The 14,632-nt window shown below is 46.8% G+C and overlaps 1 protein-coding gene across 4 annotated transcripts in view; it reads left to right on the top strand.

Annotated features, from left to right (window-relative positions):
- Positions 1-1,734: 1,734 nt before the first annotated feature.
- The window catches only part of Marchf10 (membrane associated ring-CH-type finger 10), a 103,175-nt gene continuing 90,277 nt past the window's right edge, over positions 1,735-14,632 (top strand). Inside the window, exon 1 of one of the 4 annotated variants that reach the window (XM_051158872.1) lies at positions 1,735-1,822. The gene's annotated coding sequence lies outside the window, so the exon portion shown is untranslated. Of the gene's footprint in view, positions 1,823-9,105; positions 9,312-11,446; positions 11,522-14,632 lie in introns of those variants that run through there. The other 3 variants (XM_051158870.1, XM_051158873.1, XM_051158871.1) reach the window with 3 other exon arrangements.

The raw sequence follows: 14,632 nt of genomic DNA, 5'->3' as shown, positions 1-14,632 counted from the left end.
CCTTTAATCCCAGCACTTGGGAGGCAGAGGCAGGCAGATCCCTGTGAGTTCGAGGCCAGCCTGGTCTACAAAGTGAATCCAAGACTTACACAGGCTACACAGAGAAAACCCTGTATCGGAAACAAACAAACAAACAAACAAAAAGAAAAAACTAAAAGAAACAAACAACAACAGCCAAAAAAAAAAAAAAAAAAAAAAAAAAACAAACCCAAAACCTCTCCCACGGCTTTCTGTGGGGCTGAGAATACAATCCAGCCCCGTCTCTCAGAGCCTCGTCCCTTTCTCCTCACAGTGGCCCTCCAGCTGCACAGCTTCCCTTTGGTCCCTTCATCCCTAAGCTCTCTTTTTCTAGGAGGCGTCCCCAGTCTCATCATCTCCACCCCTGGAGTCCTCCTTCTCATCCCTTTGGCCTCACTCAGAGAAACCATCTTCAGCCACCCCGTCCAAACAGCTTCCCACTCTGCCCAGTACGACCCCAACATTCCCTCTCCCTACTCCCTGGTAGCAAATACTATTTACCACCTGTTGGTATTTATTGATTTGTTTGGACATAAGTTGTCTTTGACACTTACAGCCAGCCACTCAATGATTATTTGCCGATTAAAACAAACACATTTGGTATCCGCAGCTTTGAGCATTGGTGGCAGGCTCCAATAATCCAACTTTATTATGTCTCTTCCTGCTCCTGGCTACCCCAAGTCTAGTTTCTACCTGTACCTGGAAGACATTTGTGCAGCCTGCAAACACCCTAAGCCCAGGTGAATCACAGCCATGCTCAGGCCGGGAAGAGGCGATGCAATAAAGAAAGAAATCAGAGTGAGTCATCTGTGGCATTGTAGACAGGCAGAGAAGCACTAAAGAAAGATTTCTAGGCTGTGGGGTAGGGGGAGGATGGTTCAGTGGGTAAAATCACTTGCTGGGTAAGCCTGAGGTCCTCGGTTTGAATTTCCAGAACCCATGTAAAGCCAGATACAGTAATGCACACTGTAATCCCAGTGCTTCTAAGGTAAGATAGGAGGCAGGTATGGGGGCGATGCTTGAAAACCCTTGCGCCAGCCTAAGCACCACAGAAACCCTTGCGCCTGGTATACTAAGAAGTGAACAAGAGACCCAGCTTCAAAGAAGACAGAATGTGAGGACCACTTCCCGGGGTTGTCCTTCACCCTCCACACACGAGCCATGGCACATTACAGTCACACACACAAGAATATGCATCACATACATACATGTGCATACGCCATAAAATAATAATAATGGTAATAAAAAGACAGGATGCCAAGTGCTAGAGGTGCTTTATGTCAGAGGTGAATATCATCCGCGTGTCCCCCCACACTATCCCTGGGAGAGTGGAAGGCACGCCACAGAGCTAAAGCTCCATGAAGCAAGCATCTCAAGACAAATGCTTAGAAAGAAGGCTGTCCCGCCCTCTCCTCTGCCCTGTCTGATTTTTGCAGCTCTGGTTTTCTTCACTTGTTCCTCACTTTTGCCTGATTAAAATCCCATAGTATGCTTCACCACAGCCAGGATGTGCTTGGCCCTTGTGTTCCCTGCCTTCTTGATAAGCGTCTCTTTTGTTGGTTTGCTTTGTTTGGCCCGAGCACTTATTTGTCCAGAAACATATTTACTCCTCACATGGTATTCTTTCTCTTCTTTCTTTCCCACAGCTCTGGAGCTAGAACACAGGACCTCGCACGCACTGGGCAAGCAGTCTACTGCTGATCTACACTGTTCCCACGTGGGATTCCTGCTGCTCCCGTAGCTTCTGAGGGATCAGCCTTACGCAGGCAGGGCTTGCCGATCAGCCCACAACTTGCACTCTTGGGTAAGTATGTATGGCCTGAGTTTATCCAAAGGCCAAACAAATCAGATATTCCTTCTGGACAGAAGTCAGATTCTTTCCTTTGGTAACGATTCTTCAGAAATAATTTAAAAAAAAAGCAATATATGCTTTCAGAGTTCTTCCTATCCTACATCAGAGGCATTAATTGCCCTAATGAAAGGTTCTGAATACTCCAAATCTTCCAAAATAGATAAAAAGCAATAAAAGGTTGATGAACTTCCGAGAAGCAGTTCAGCACTAGGGGCTCCAAGCCCTCAAACGAATCTATCCCCTCTTTGTAAGACAGCACAACAGACCAGCTACGATTCCAACAGAGAAAAATTCTAAGAGCCCTTCTAAAGGACATGCTTTGTTAAGAAATTAATTGTAGGGAGTCTGCCAATCCCTAACAGAGTCCACTTTATTCCACAGAAGAATTGGATCGGGAACATCTGATCTTTGAAAACCCAAGCGGCATTACTAAATTTCATATCATTCATGGATGGCTGCAAGCCTCAAACAAGATCCACCCTCCCCATTAGAGATGAGGTCATAATAAAAGGGTCTCTGAAATGCAGCCTAAAACTTAGCCTCAGAGATAATAGTGAAGTTTTAAAGACATAATGAGCCTTTGAAGGTGTTCTTTGAAGTTGTGGGTGATGTACCTTTGGGTGTCCTCAGCCATCAGGGAGAATGAAATGGAAACATGTGATGTCACCAATGGCCATAGGTACCCTGTGCTGGGCAGTAACTTAGGAGGCACAGCACCAGGAGCTGGGCCTTCAGCATCTCACTTATTCTCACAGCACGCTGTTGAGGAGGCCTGGGTTATTCTTCCCCTAACCACGGGGATCTTGAGGCTTGAAGAGTGATAAAAGCTGTTATCACTCAGCAAATGCCACAGCTAGGAATGTAAACCTCAGTCTTCTTGAAGCCATACTATGCTTCTGACAGGAAAAACTGGGAGAGAAATGCCCCGGTGAGGCTGAGCCAGAACTGAAGCACTGTGTCCTAAAGTTCCCCGAAAACTTTGGAGAGGAACCAACCAATCAGTTATCAGGTGGCCGATCTCCCCGGGTAGGAGGAGCTTATTCCTCAAGGTCTCCTCGCGCTCCTGGATAAACCCTTTAAGAACACACAATTTCCTTACATCTAATTCAATATGCACCAAGCCTTCTGATCTTTAATTCAGTCTCCTGGGGAGTGAGCACCTCACATGCTTACGTGGGTCAGTCTGCCAGCTTTATTCTCTGGGGGGAAATTGATAGTAAGATGACTAAGAATCAATTCCTAAAATGATTGACTCTGAATTGGGGGTGGGGGAGGAAGGATTTCTGGGGCTGGGGAGATAGCTCTGTCAATAAAGTGCTAGCTTCATGCTTGTGAGGGTCTGAGTTCAGTTCTCCAGAACACATAGGAAAAGCAGCACAGTGGTCCATCTTGTCATCCCAGTGACAAGAGTCACAGTGGTCATTAATTGTCATCCCAGCAAAGGTGAGATGGGAGAAGACTGGCAAATCTCCAGAGCCTACTGGCTAGCTAGCCTCACCTACTTGGCAAAGTTCTAGGCCAGTGAGAGACACGGTCTCAAATTAAATGTAGATGGCACCTGAGGAATGACACCGGAAGTTATTCCCTCCCTCCCTCCCCCCCCCCCCCCCCACACACACATAACTAACTGTACCTCTGCACGCATCCTCGCACAGATGTGTAGAGGGCTCATGGCCCTTGATGTCTACAGATAAGCACTGGGGAAAGCAGGAATGCTGAACACGGAGGCTTGTGTCTTCAATGGAAGAGAACCTGATTCCAGTCTGGACGACTGGGTGTGGTGCTGTCTGTAGGGCCAGGCCTCACTGGAGTCCCCCAGACTGTTATGTGGATCCCAGACGCTTCCTCCTTTATTTTGAGCATGGTTTCTCAGTCACTAGAACACATCTTTAAGGGAGATGTCACCCATACTTTTTAGCTTGGTGACCTCTACCTTATCTATATGACTGAGACAACACCTGATCCTGGAGCTATAGAGCTAATCTTCATAGAAGAGGTCGCATGTACTTTGTCACAAAGCCTTAAGCTTTGTTACACGCATGGGATTGAGATCATTGTTATCCGGAAACTTTTTTCTCAAAACTGTACTGTGCTTAAATATGCCTAAAATAAACTGCCTAGTTAGTGTCAGACCCTAGAAGTTTGAACTAGCACCTAAGTCATGCTGAACCAGAGTTCTTTTTTGCCTCATGCAGATCACACACAAGTGTTTTCTTTTTTTCTTTTTGGCTGTCCTGGATTCACTTTGTAGACCAAGCTGGCTTCGAACTCACAGCGATCCACCTGCCTCTGCCTCCCGAGTGCTGGGATTAAAGGCGTGCGCCACCACGCCCGGCCGCAGATGTGTTCTTGGTCCTATAGAACCAAGAAGCAAAACCTGAGTCTTTCAACGACCTACTTAAGCACTCTACTCATGTGTTTGCGTCTGTGATTGTTTGTGTGCATTGTGTACGTGTGTGTACGAGTGTGTGTGAGTGTGCAAATGCTGGTACACATGCAGGTATATGCTCACAGATGTCAAGGTCATAGGCAGATGTTAAGTATCTGCCTTGATCACTCTATCACTGTATCTTTCAAGGCAGGGTGTCACACTGAACACAGAGTTCAGAGACTGGCTAGACTGGCTGGCCAGTGAGTTCTGGTCATCCACTTGTCCCCACACCCTCTCCCTTCCAATCCTGCTAGGTTACGGAGGCATCTGACCATACCTAGCTTTGGACATGAGGACTTACCAGCTGGGCCGTCTCTCCACCCAGCCCCCTCTAATCATCCGAGTGGCATCCATGCCTCCACGTTTAATGGATGGTGGTAACAGATTGCCACAACGGCATCCCTGTCTAATGAGACATGACTATGGGGTGAACGCAGAATTTCACAACAGCCCACAACCTACTTAGTCATTAGCTAGTTTTAAAATTATTCAGGGGCTGATAAGACGGTTCAGCTGGCAAAGCCACCACACCTGATGACCAAAGTTTGGTCCCTGGCACCCACATAATGGAGGAAAAGAACCAACTCCCCCAAGTTGTCCACCAGTCTCCTCACATGCAGCATAGCACATGCTCTCCAGCACACATAGAGTAATAAAAAGTGTAAAAACATTTTTTAAATTAATCAGATCAATTCCCAAGGAATTCTAAAGGCCTAATGTTCCCATAGTCCCCTTCTCAGGAAAGCTCCCAAAAGGCTTTTTTTTTCCCTTGCTTAATTTTATAATTGTAATTACATTTAAAAAATTATCTGTATCTGTGTGTATGAGTGTCATGTGTTTGTGGGCACCTTTATATGCAGAAGACAGTGTCAAGTCCCTGGAGCTGGGGTTAGTGGTAGTTGTGGGCTGCCTGACAAGAGTATCGAGAACTGAACTGGGACCTGGTGGCGGTGGTAGTGGCAGCGGCAGCGCACGCCTTTAATCCCAGCACTTGGGAGGCTGAGGCAGGCAGAGATCTGTGAGTTTGAAACCAGCCTGGTCTACAGAGCAAGTCCAGGATATCCAGGGCAATACAGAGAGACCTTGTCTTGAAAAGCTGGGGTTAAAAAAAAAAAACAAAAAAACAAAAAACTGAACTAGGGCCCTCTGGAAAAGCAGCAAGTTGTCTTAACCATTGACCCACCTCTCCAGGCCCCTGCTTGTTTAGTTTTTTGAGACAGGGTCTCATTACTAATCCCAGGCTGGCCATGAGTCTCACTATCTTCCTGCTCCCACCTCCAGGGTGCTGGGAGTACGAGAGTGCACCTCCACACCCAGGCTAGAATTTTTTTTTTTTTTACCCTAACAAACAAACAAGCATAGTTTATGCCAGGCATGAATGAAGGCAGCACCAACACAATGACCTCAGCTGATGAGAACAGGAACTCATTAGTCATGGGAGGCTCAAGGCGAAATGCCCCTGTCTAAGCTGTTTCGAGGGAGGCCACTTGGCACGAAGCTCTGTACCCTGTAGGAGCTCCTGATTGTATGCTGACAAGGACCTAATTAGGCAGTAGACTCTCTCTTCTCTCCTCTCTCTCTGTCTATCTCTCTCACACACACACTCTCTGTCTCTCCCTGTCTCTGTCTCTCTGTCTCTCTGTCTCTCTGTCTCTCTGTCTCTCACACACACACTCTCTCTCTCACTCTCTCTGTTCCCCCCCCCCCGTCTGTCTCTCTGTCTCTGCCTCTCTCTGTCTCTGTGTCTCTGTCTCTGTCTGTCTGTCTGTCTGTCTGTCTGTCTGTCTGTCTGTCTCTCTCTCTCTCTCTCTCTCTCTCTCTCTCTCTCTCTTGTGTGTGTGTGTGTGTGTGTGTGTGTGTGTGTGTGTGTGTGTGGGCTACTCAACCTGTGACAAGTCTCCATGAGAAACCTGAGCATCACAGTCTTAGTAGAGCTAGGTCTTCCCAACAGTTTACATTTTGCACGGAAATTGTTTTGTCTTCCTGGCTTTCATGTCTCTCTTTGCTAGCGCACTGCTTCTTAGTGCTCGAACTGATCTGCTTTGTAATTCACGTGTCAAGGTTAAGTTCACTCATGAAGCGCTGATGGCGGAATTGCTCTGCAGCTTTTTTATGAGCTGACCTTTGGCACTGTCACTTTCTCTTTCTCTCAAGGGCATGATGCTTTCTTTAATGGAATATAACTTTCAAAAGCCACACTAGAAAGGACCAGGCATGTTGGTGCCTGTAGCCCCAGCCTTGGGGAGGCAGAGGTAGGATGAGCTTGAGGTCAGCTTGAGCAATGCAGTGATGACACCCTGCCCGTCCCCCCAAAGCACAAAACAACAACAACAACAAATGTTCCTGAAATGTGGGAAAGTTTCAAGCTGAGATGAGTAACTTCTCCAGCCTTGCTATTTCAAAAATGTTAAAGTACTTAAAATTTACACTAGCTTGTGTTATAGTAGTAAAATATGCCTTGAAAAATAAAACCACCAGTCAATGTTTTGTCTCTCCTCACTTAAACACTACAATAGTCTTTTGGGATACAAAGTGATTTTTTTTCTCAAGCTCTTAAAATAGAAAATCAAACATCCATATATAATATGTGCATGTGTGTGTGTGTGTGTGTGTGTGTGTGTGTGTGTGTTTCTTTTTTTCTTTTCTTGTTAATAGGTAACATCAAACTGTTGGGAATGGGAGTCTTGCTTCTGAGCTCTGAGCCTGTTCCTTTGTCAGGCATCCTTGGCTGTGTCATTTCTGTTCAACTGTCTTGCTTAGGCTTCTATGCCCTCCTCTGTTGGTCAGTAATAACAATTACCACTAATTGCCATTACCGTTGTCATTTTTAAGGTAGGTCCTCTGTCTATCAGAACAAGTTTCCTACCTATCATTTTCCTACTACAGAGGTTTGGTCCCCCACCCTGGCCACACCCCCAGCCACACCTCCAGCCCCAGCCCCATGACAGCATAAGGTTTCACTAGTCTCAGGCCTTTACTTCCTCTAAGAACTGGGATTTCAGGCATGTGTCATCATGCCTACTTTATGTAGTGCTGGGAATCAAATTCAGAGCCTTCTACATGCCAAGCAAGCACTGAACTACATCCTCAGAGAGTGTCATGAACATGGCATCCTTAACCCTACCCCTTTGAAAGGCCAAGGCCATGGAAGAGGGTCCATGTTATGTCCCTACCAGTTAATGGTTTCATAGGCAATATTTGTTAGCTGAGAACAAGACAAGAAAGTGGTATTGCAAGATTGCCTCAGGAGGTAAAAGTATCTGCCACCAAGGCTGACAACCTCAGCTTGGTCCCTGAGATCCACATGGTAGGAGAGAACAGACTCCAAAATTGCCCTCTGACCTCTTCTTGCATGCACTGTGGCATGCTTGCCCTCTCACACATCCAATTAAAAAAAAAAGGACTAATAAAAATCTTTTTTTAAAAAAAATAGAGTATGGTTTAGAAAGGGAGAGACATGAAGGTCGGATGAGAAAGGAGCCCAAAACAAAGACTTCCCCGGAGCATATTTTGTCTAGAGTCTGTGTTGTTCAAGATACATCTTAGAACTGGTATTAAGGTAAAAAGGAGGGTTCATTATGTTATAGGGCCCCATCTAGTAAGGGATGACTCAAGGACAAAAACCAAGAAAGCAAACCCTGGGGAACAAATAGGGACAGTCACAGCCCATAGTCTGGGACTCACTTCTTAGGATCGAGGAGTCTGAAAGTGTCTCTGGTGACTAAGACATTGGACCTCTGCTGCTTATGTGGCCGAGGGGGGTGGGTGGGGGGATGGGGGTGGGGGATGGGGGGTGGGAGGGGCTGGGTACAGCCCACAGGGGTTCAGGGTGTCCTTGCAAGGTCCATAATTAATCCACATCAGAGACCATGGAGACCCAAATTAGGGTGGGGGTGATAAGAATAGAAAGGGTGCCATACTGCCAAGGAAAGCCAGCACCTGAATGTGGGCTTACAGAGGCTGCATAGGATTCCCCCGGATCCTAGACATATGGAGACTCTGCGACACTTGTGGAAATTTCAAGAATTTCTATTGTCTATCTTCCTTGCTCTCCACCCAGTCTAAAATGCCCTTAGGTGAGTGACATCAGCCAGCAAGTTACTGAGAACCTAAGTATGCAAAAGAAAAAGAAGAGCCAAGGTTGCCTATTAGAACCTTAGAGAGAAACAAAACAAATAAACAAAAAAAGCCAGCCCAGGGATAGTGAACTAAGGACCTGGTGGGCACTGGTCTAACCCTCCAAGCACCTCTTTCCTGGAGAAGGCAGAAATGACAACTGCTAAGAGGCCGGCATCTGGGTCTCTGTTCTGAAGCTGATCGGGTGCCTCCCTTAATCATTTATTTCTTCTCTTATGTTGGATTGGAACATGTTGCTAGATCCTTGCACACCAACCATCTCAAGAAGTGCAGTCTTTTCTCCATTCCATGTACTGCCTCTGCTATTTTATTTAATTAAGAATCTTCCTCTCTCATTCTCTAATCTCCTTGTAAGAAACAGCACTGAGTCTGGGTGTGAACACAGACAAAAATCGGCCTGCCTATTCCTAGAGCATCTCTTCCAAGCCAGCCGCCATCACGGCTCTCCTTTCCCAGCTGCGTCCCCTTTTCGTTCCCACGGCAACCGGCGGGGCTGCCCACGTGTGGGCTCAGGAGCCCCGGGGCCGCAGCCCCGCCCCGCCCCCATGATCCACGCTTGCTCGCGCCTAGCGGTACAGGCTCCGCGAGAGGAGGGAGGCCCGGTTGCCAAGGAAACTAGAAGACGCCAGGCAGCCGCCCCCACCGTCTCCACCCAGAGAAAGGCCGGAGGCTGCGGCGGACAGCTGCCTCCTGGGAGGAGAAGGAGGAGGGGCCGCTAGAGGGAGGGGAAAAGTGTGGCGTAGGGGAGGAAGAGGAGCCCAGGACCGGCCCCACGCACGATTGATGGGCGGCTACTCTGCTGTGGGTTTGCCCACCTGCTCCGCCCCGCGGCCCCTTTAGCCTTTGGCAAGGGGCGTAAGCGCTGATCTGAAGGTAACGGCAGCGCCCACCCCAGCCTTTCCAGAACTGAGGATAAACCTTACCTTTTAAACTTAAAAAGATTCTGCAGGAAAATCAGGCCTCTTAGAGCCCCCCTTCCTCTAGCTGATCTCACCTTCAGTTTGTTTCTGCCTCAAAGGAACAGATTTAAGGGGAGTCTAGTCGATTTTGCATACTGGCAGTTACCGCCCCCCCTCCTCGCCCCAACTCCCGGACACACACACACACACACACACACACACACACACACACACGCTACGACATGCCTTCTCTGTGCCATTGCTCTACAAGTCTAGGAAACGGCGGTTCAGTGTGAAAACGGTGGTGTTAATGCTAGAACCCACTTGCTTATCAAAGTTGTGTTCCCACCCACTTTTTCAATTACAATTACTTTCATCTGGGTTTAATAGTCCCTAAGTGTTAACTAGGTTTCTCGAGCCCACCTCCACCCCACCTGGATTTCCTAAATTAAATTGGAAGAGTCAGCCCCACACCCCCCACCCTGCCTCAAGCCCTCAGACGCTGAAGTATAAAATCAGTCACTAAACTTATGCGCAACACAGATTTATAAAGTGAGTTTTTTTAACTCTATAAAATTTTCTTCCAAACTAAAATTGAAACAAATCCTGTAATCCTTGTCATTACAAATTAATTCATTGTGGACAAGGTTGGATTAAAGTCTTCTGAAAAGCCTCTTCCAAGCGCCCAATTGTAGAAACGGAGGAATTTATAACCTGATTGTCAGGTAGTAACAGAGCTACTTAAACTTTGTTTCATATGGAACTTCATTCTAAAGAGGTTAAATTTACATTTTGCTTATTCGCCAAAATCAAGACTGTCATTTTAGGGATAATTCACAAAGAGCATAGCCAGAAAAATGGCAAGCTAGCTTATTTTAAAAGCACCCCTTTCCGATAAGTTTTTGAAAAAAATATGGTCATAGAAAAGGAGATAACATATACACGTGAATGTACATATGTATTTATATGTACACACATATATTTTTACAGAACGGAAAGAAATGCATTCTGCCGTCAAATCCTGTTCTTCTTGGTCAGGTGTCTCAGACTGAATTCCCTGGAAATGTACACTAGAGGGGAACTCATATGTCACAGAGTTCTTAGAATATTCCTCATTGAAATTTCACAGATGTGTGGAATTCTGGGGTCCGGCAGAATCCCTTGCTTGCTCTCCCCGCCTCACACACCGCCTCGTCCCTGACCCTCTCCCTCTCCTCAGCATGGCTTCTTACGCTGACTTCTAAAACACGAACTCGGTCTAGTGCTTTGTCACCAGTGCCTCGCAACAGAAGCACGCATGATCATGCGTGAATTTCAGATCGAGAAGTAGTTCAAAGGTGAGCTAGGAGGACAGTTCGGGCTGCTGTTTTAGATTCACGCCTTGCCCACATTTCATTTTCTGCCCCCGACACAGCGCTCCTGCACCTGACTTCAAATGGCCGTCTGGTTGAGTGGGCCCACAAGAAGGAACTCTGGGAATTAAGCATTGTCTCCTGTGGATTTTATCCCCATATAGTTATTTCTTCTTATTCATTCTGGTTGGTTTTTAAGCTCATGTGGAGACTATTTCCCTAACCTGAGATAATCTACTGTCTCCTTGGTCTGTCTCTTAATAGGACAGAAGCCAAGGAAAGTGATTGTTTAACCTAATAGGGTCTTGATCTATTTAAATAAGAAATGACATGTGGTACTTTGGTGTTTTAAATGTTTATTATACAGTGAAATACCTTGTAACGGGGAGCTTGTGGGGTGGGTGGGGGAGATTCTCGTGGGCAATGTTAAAGTCCTTTGCTTTGTAGCCGACTGTGAAATCAGTGACTACTTGGCAAGGCTTTCAGTGGTGCTGTCTCCTGCCTCCTCTTCAGGCCAGGTTATTTCACGCCTTCCGACTAAGAGCCTTCCTTAAATTACACCAGCCTGAAGCCATGATAGAGTAACTGGCTTCTTCGCTGTGTTACCTGTGTACCTACAATGTTTCATCCTGCTCGACCGTGGGCTGTGCTGGACCGTGGGCTGTGCCCTTTCGTGGCCATTAACATAGTCTCATTATGAATCCTGACGTCCTCTGCCTGATTAATATTCAGACGGGCTTCTCTTCCTAACAGGAGCAGCAGGGGGTCCATCTTTTGGGTTTTTAACCCCATCGTTTTCTGAAAAGAGGGGAACAGACTTCGTTCTATGCAGGTACAAACTTATACGGAAAGTTAAGTGGTATTTTAAAATATAGTTCGTGAATATCTATCAACATGCTTAGACATGTACACATACACATCCTTGCATCCTTAAGCTGACTTGCCTCAAGGTGTTTGCTACAGTCATGGAAAACTGACTAACACAGTTCCTGATAAACATGAAGAAAAAAAAAAATAATGAGGGTAGAGCAGTGTCTTCGGGAAGTGCAAGATGGGAAATCCCCAGCCCTCCTGAGCCAAGTGAAAGCAAGTGAGTTCAGCCCCCACCCCCACCCCGAGGCAGTTGGGGGAACATAGCAAAGTGTGGGTGGCTGGCGTGTGGATGGTGAAAGGATTCCATGGAGCTGGGTCAGGTTGTGTCTTACAGGACGAAGTTTGGTGTATCAACTTGATTCTATCAAGAGAATTATTAGATAGCTTTGGTTTTTTTTGTTTGTTTGTTTGGTTTGGTTTTTGTTTGTTGGTTTTTGAGACAGGGTTTTCTCTGTGTAGCCCTGGCTGTCCTGGACTCTCTTTGTAGACCAGGCTGGCCTCGAACTCACAGAGATCTGCCTGTCTCTGCCTCCCTGCGTGCCGGGATTATAGGCGATTGCCATCATGCCCAGCTGTTGCTGCATAGTTTTAAGAGGGGGGAAGCATGGCCCTAGTTAGATGTTTTACAAACCATGGAACTAGCTGGGCGGTGGCAGTGCACGCCTTTAATCCCAGCCCTTGGGAGGCAGAGGCAGGTGGATCACTGTCAGTTCGAGGCCAGCCTGGTCTACAAAGTGAGTCCAGGACAGCCAAGGCTACACAGAGAAACTCTGTCTTGAAAAACAAAACACAAACCAAAAAAAAAAAGAAAAAAGAAAACCTCTCAAAGACCTACTGTCTATCTTGAGTGAAAATACCCTGGCGCCCCCTCCCACCCCAGGGACCAGCAAACTCCCCATGCTGTTCAGAGGTCGATGATAAACCTTGCAAGATTTCATAACTCCCAGGCCAGACACTGGGTCACCATGAGTCGGAGACAAGCTGCCTGTCAATAGCCACACACACTGAATAAAGCAGAGGAGGGAAAGAGAGCCGCGGAGCACACACACCTGAGGGTTTGGTTGGTGGCTGTCTCCCCTGCCATTTCTGAAAGGCCAAGAGCATGCTGCGGTCATTAAAAAGATGAGTGCCAATCCATGAAAGGGGGAGAGGGCTTCTGTGATCCTGTTGATCATTGAAGCTCTGGTGGTCTCAAAATGTACTGTGCTGCTTTAGAACTGTGAGCTATGACATTATGGTCACAAATTAGGCCACACCAGCAAAGCCTAATCTCTCTCTCTTTTTAAAAATTATTTATTTCTATTTTATGTGCATTGGCATTTTGCTTGCATGTATGTCTGTGTGAAGGTGTCACTCTTGGAGTTACAGACAGTTGTCAGCTGACATGTGGGTGCTGGGAATTGAACCTGGGTCCTTTGGAAGAGCAGTCAGCGCTCTTAACCACTGGACCATCTCTCCAGTCCAGCCTAATCTCTTAAAGTCAGAACCCATCTTTACCACCTGTTTGACAGCTAGAACAATGTTACTTCAGCCTTGTTGGTCCGGTAATTGCTCTTGCCAGGGTTGTTACCAGCCTCCTCTTGGATACAGCACCTCAGCAGCAATGGAATGGCACCCACAGGGCTTTCCTCCTGCCTCTGGGGTCCTTAACAGAGCTCCTCTTCCACTGTCTTTTCCTTACATTTTTTTTTTTTGTTGTTGTTGTTAGTGGTTTTGTCCCCTGCTCGTTTTCTCTGCTCAGCACCCATTCTGCTTCAACATGGTACCAATACGCCCAGATCTTTACCAATCCAACAGCTCACTGTGCTGCACCTAACTGCTGGCTTGACATCTCCGTTTGCAGCACTGTAGACACTTCACGCTCCACGTCCTTTTCTCATAGACCCTGCCCTTCCTGATTCCAGGTAGGCAAAGCGTTAGGCAGGACATGACTGATGAAAACTTGGGTTGTATCTTGCCCATGTGTCTCTTGGTGGTCAGAACTCCCCCTTTTTTGTTAAACGTTCTTGAAGCTGTAGTTAGGTCATTTTTCTGTACCAGAAACTACAATGTCTGCCTTACAGCATTTTGTTATGAAGACAAAATGAGTTACCATAATATATGTGGATGCTCAGGGCAGCACCCGGCACTTCCACAGGCTGGTCCATGGGAGCTGTGACCGCCCCTGTCCCATTGTCCTTCTTTTCTTCCTCTTCTTCCTCCTCACATATTTGCTATCCAATCATAGTTACCGTCTCAGCTCCATGTCTCACACCGCACTCTAGCCTCCATACTACAAATTTAGGAGCCTTTTCCACAAATGTAAAGGGCTGGGAGATGACTCAGTCCATGAAGTGTTGCTGGGTAGACATTAGGACTTGAGTTCAGGGTCTCCCCTCATCACCCATTTAAAAAGCTGAGCAAGAAGAGACAGGAGGACCTAGAGAAATTCTGGCCAGCAGAATCAGTAAACTCTAGGCTCAGTAAGAGACCCTGTCTCATAAATAAATAAATAAATAAATAAATAAATAAATAAATAAATAAATAAATCAAAGAGTAAGAAAAATTGCCTGATGTCAAACTCTGGCCTATGTGCTCACATGTGCATGTGTGTGCCAATCCTAACACACACACACACACACACACACACACGCCATGCAAACATTTATTCCCCAGGTTGGAGCCTATCAGTAGTTCCCTGTGACTTTTCATCATGACCTACAGGTCTCCAGATGAGCTGATCTCTGGCGGCGCCCCCATCATGCTGCTGCTGCTGCTGCTCCCCACCAGGTGCCCTGCCCTCCTCCTGTTGCTCACTTGCTCCTTCATGCCCCCAAAGCACCTGCTCTCCTCTCCCAACTCTTTCCTAACTCACGATTTATCAAACCCTGTGTCAGTGTTGACCCCTTGCCTAACTCACAATTTATCAAACCCCGTGTCACGGCCTGACCCCTTCCAGACGGACTGTGCTCCCTTACAATACCGTTCTTTCAAAGAAACCATACCCGGCTCTGTAGTGGCAGTTAGCGTTGAATTGTCTAGCATTGGTTTTCCCCCTAGACTGTAGGCAACACAAAGGCGGGGCCGTGTC

The sequence above is a fragment of the Acomys russatus genome, chromosome 16 (genome assembly GCF_903995435.1).
Source record: "Acomys russatus chromosome 16, mAcoRus1.1, whole genome shotgun sequence".
Classification (NCBI taxonomy): domain Eukaryota; kingdom Metazoa; phylum Chordata; class Mammalia; order Rodentia; family Muridae; genus Acomys; species Acomys russatus.
This window is presented reverse-complemented; position numbering and strand designations above follow the sequence as displayed.